This window comes from Mesitornis unicolor, unplaced genomic scaffold, assembly GCF_000695765.1.
Source record: "Mesitornis unicolor isolate BGI_N332 unplaced genomic scaffold, ASM69576v1 scaffold422, whole genome shotgun sequence".
In the NCBI taxonomy this organism is placed as follows: Eukaryota; Metazoa; Chordata; class Aves; order Mesitornithiformes; family Mesitornithidae; genus Mesitornis; species Mesitornis unicolor.
In genome coordinates, this window is record NW_010169591.1 from 22,020 (window position 1) to 25,748 (window position 3,729).

Here is a 3,729-nt window from a genome sequence, read left to right on the forward strand (position 1 = left end):
CTAAAAACCAACCAATTCGGATCCGTTTCAGGGCAGTGCAGCTCTACCTTAGCGTAATTCTACAGTCTCCCCTCACACACCCCCACCCTCCCCATTGCCTCCAGGATTCAATAAGCAATCGAGTCTTCCCGTAAAACGTCCGAGCCATCTCGTCTCCAGAACGCTGCACTTCCCATCACAGTGTACAGCAGTCAGGCCCCGTTCCAACAACCTCAGGAATGAGACACTCGAGCAAGAGTCCAGGAAGTTTCCTTTTTTTTTGTTGCAGTTCTAAGAAGGTTGTTGTGGTTTTCTTTTTTTTTAATTGACACCCCCTCCCACGCCCCCACCCTCCCCATTCCCCAAGGCAAGGAAATACCTCGGAGGACAGACCCTGAAGTTTGTCCTGGCTCAGTTACAGGGAAGCCACGTTGGGTAAGACTGATTGCAAGGCAGGAAGGGTTGAATGTGGGTGACATAGTAGTTGACATTAATTTCGCTGACATAGGGAGCTGGCTGGTAGTAGCAGGTAACGTTTGTGACTGTGGGGATGATGTTCTGCTCAGCCAGGACCCTCACGGCCAGCATGGCAATGAGGTTCAGGGTCTGCCTCCTTTCGTGTCCCATAAGGCAGACTGTGCTCTCATTGACCACCCTGTGGAGGGTCATCAAATAGTCATATCTTTTGCTCTCCATCCCAACAAAGTGGCTCTGGAGGTAGCACTCCAGCTTCCTCTGCTGCTCACCGATGTCAGAGAAGTCTATGAAAAACCTGGAGCACATGTATCGCTGTAGTGCCTTCATATCTACTTGTGATTTGGGCTTAAACCCCCTCACCAAGAGGTTGCAGTACTTCAGAAGCCCCCCGCCTCTGATCTCCTCCGGGTTCCTCGTGGCGATGACCCTGTTCCGGAGATGGTCCATTGCCTCCTCAAAGTCCCCGTACATGCTCTCCCCAGTGACCGTGGGGTGGAAGTTCTCAGCCATGGGGTTCTCTGAACACTCCCCAAACAGCAGAAGCGAATCCAGGATGATCTGGAAGGAGTCCACGCTGAACTCGAACTGCCGTCTGAGAGAGTCCACGAATTTGAGCTCCACGTTCTTCCCGCTGTTGTTGGAGAGCGATATGAGGCTCCAGCGGTCGGTCTCGTTGCACACCTTCACAAGCTTCTGCACGTACGCCTCCTTCAGAGTCATGGGGGTGATCTTGTCTTTGTTGACGCCTTCTGGGAGGAAGTCAAGCAGGCAGTCCATGACCACGTCTTTAACAAGCTGGAAGACATCTTCAGTCTTCAGGTCTACCCCAAAAATGAGATCTAGGTCTTTGTACCCCAAGCCACTGTCTTGGTGTAGAACGTGACTAGCTGCTGAGCCATTCAACCTTACGTTGTGGACTGCGATCCCTTTCTTCTCCAGGCGACTACGAACAACCTGAGATATAAAGAGAGTCAGTGAGAAGCAAGAAGGCATTTTTGGAGCAGCCTGGGTACAGCAGGAGGATTCACTCCCTGCATTCAGACAGGTCACTCCAGTGCAGGACAGGGAAATAAAAAGCTAATCCATCAGAAATAGGTCACTTTGGAGAGCAGCCAGAGTCTTGCCAGCAGCTGGGGGTGGCTCTCCTTTACCTAATCCCTTGCATTAAAGGGCTCTCACTGCACACCAACAGCTGGTTCTCCTCCCAGTACAGCTCCGCTCTCCCCTTCCATCCCCACTCCGAAGCCAAGAAGTCATCTGAACCCATTCTTTGGGGTGGTCTCTACCCCCTTCATCCCCCCAGGGTTGCAGCCAGCCTTCTGAGCCATCAAGCAGAGACCAGCCAACCCAAAAGGGACCCCAAATACAAGACGGCAGCAGTCTGCAGCAGTCCCTGTTGATTTAATCAGGGTGGCTCACTCCTTTTAGCCATCCCCTTTGCTTGTCAAGACTCATTAAAGGCAAATCAAGATGCCAGAACTGCTCAAAAGCCCCAGCCAGGCGTATGCAAGTTCATGTCCTAACTAGTAAGTGTATCCTAACAATTTCCAGTGTGTCACAGCTTCATGCTGAACTTGGCACGCTATCAAGCGCAAGAGGCAGCTTTCATCTTACGGGTGTTACTCCGGTGATTTTAATGCTGCCTGCTCAGTCCTGGCACACCCACCGGTACCTCCAAAGCTTTGTTCATTCAGAGCGAAGCTGAATCACTTGCCCGATTACTTAACAGACAGGAGGCTGAAATAACCCCAAGACCACAAAATAAACTATCCAGACACCAGCTTCTAATTTGAGTTTAACTGAGCTCAAAGATCCCAGGAAGATTAAGTTCACATCTTCCACCTGAAGCTCGCTCTTTCTCTCCTCCTGCTTTCATGTTCCTCTCCAACTGTCCTGAGTCCCAGCCTGCTCACCCAGTGCTTGAAGCAAGGCTCGAGCTTGAAAGAGCCAGCACTTGGGATACAAATGGACAAATTATATCACCAGAAGCCAGTCTGACCGGGCTACTCAGCCCCATGAGGTTGTCCTGGTTTGAGAGGCCCCATTAAAATTCAAAACCTTATCAGAGGGGACAAAACCCCAGCATGGTTGACACAGCCCTGAGCAGACCCTTCTGGGGACACATTGCAGCCCCAGTGAGTCTCAACAGCTGTTAAAACTGCTCCTCTGTAAGTTTGATTTGGAAGAAACAACACAGAGGTGAAGGACTGCAGCACGCAACCCTTTGCACGTCACAGACCTCTCAGTGACGGAGCCGAGAGGCCGCACCAGCAAGCTCCTGCCGCCCCGAGGTGCCCTTGCAAACAGAAGATATCTTGGTACAAATGGATCAATGGTTTTTACACTCTGAGGTTGTTAAGTCTCACGATGCAGCTTCTCCGCTGGGGTTTCCTCTACTACTCCCTGACAGGAGCCACTACTCCCAGGCTAGTAACATCCCTGGGCTCCTTGCCAAGCCAGTGGTGACAGTCACATGCCAGGCAAGTTAACCAGTGAGGTAGTCACCATCGGAAGTCCTGAGTCCCCACCAGCACATGCAATCCAGCCCAGAAAGCAGCTGTTTTCAAAGGCAGATAGGCCAAAACTGGAATTTACTCCTAGCAGAGACACAGGGTTATTCCCCCACATAAAACAAACACCGTAGGAGATCCTGTGCACGTTTGTTGCCAAGTGATCAGTCACTGGTCACTCACCCAAGGCACAGCTCCAGCACTACTCATGGAGTTAAGAGTTTTGCTCTGGGAGGCTTAGCGAGACAAGATATAGGTCACAAAAGTGTTACATCCCAAGCTAGGACCAGTGCTGGGGGAAGCTCTCAGTCCAGATTAATTCCCTAGTCCCAAAGAACATCTGCTTAACCCCTTTCTGGCCACGGCTCAGGACCTGCAGCATTTCAGCCCCACAAGTTTCAGGCTTCCTGGAGCTCTCCAGGTTTACAGAGCTGCCCAAGCAACACATTCAGAAAAGAGGAGGGAAAAAAAAAACCCAACTTCAAGTCAGTCTTATCCCAAATCACTCAAAAAAGCTCCACCATGCAGAGAGTCTCGCTGCTTCCCCAAGGACAGAAGGCATCAGCCTACCAGTCCCAACCTGAAGCACATCTCCCAGCCGGTGGGTTCAGGTATGTGGTTTCCCCGGGGGCTTGGATATTTAGAGGGTTAGGCAGCTGCTGACCTGCTTCCCAAAACAGCACCTCACGTTACGTGTGGTTCAGATAATTGCCTGTGACAGCCAGGCAGGAGCAAACCGTGCCTGCGTCCTGACCTGCCGCTT

At 51.4% G+C, this 3,729-nt stretch overlaps 1 pseudogene; it reads right to left on the reverse strand.

Annotated features, from left to right (window-relative positions):
• Nucleotides 1-390: 390 nt before the first annotated feature.
• On the reverse strand, nucleotides 391-1,410 carry LOC104536672 (annotated as a pseudogene).
• Between the last annotated feature and the right edge of the window lie 2,319 nt (nucleotides 1,411-3,729).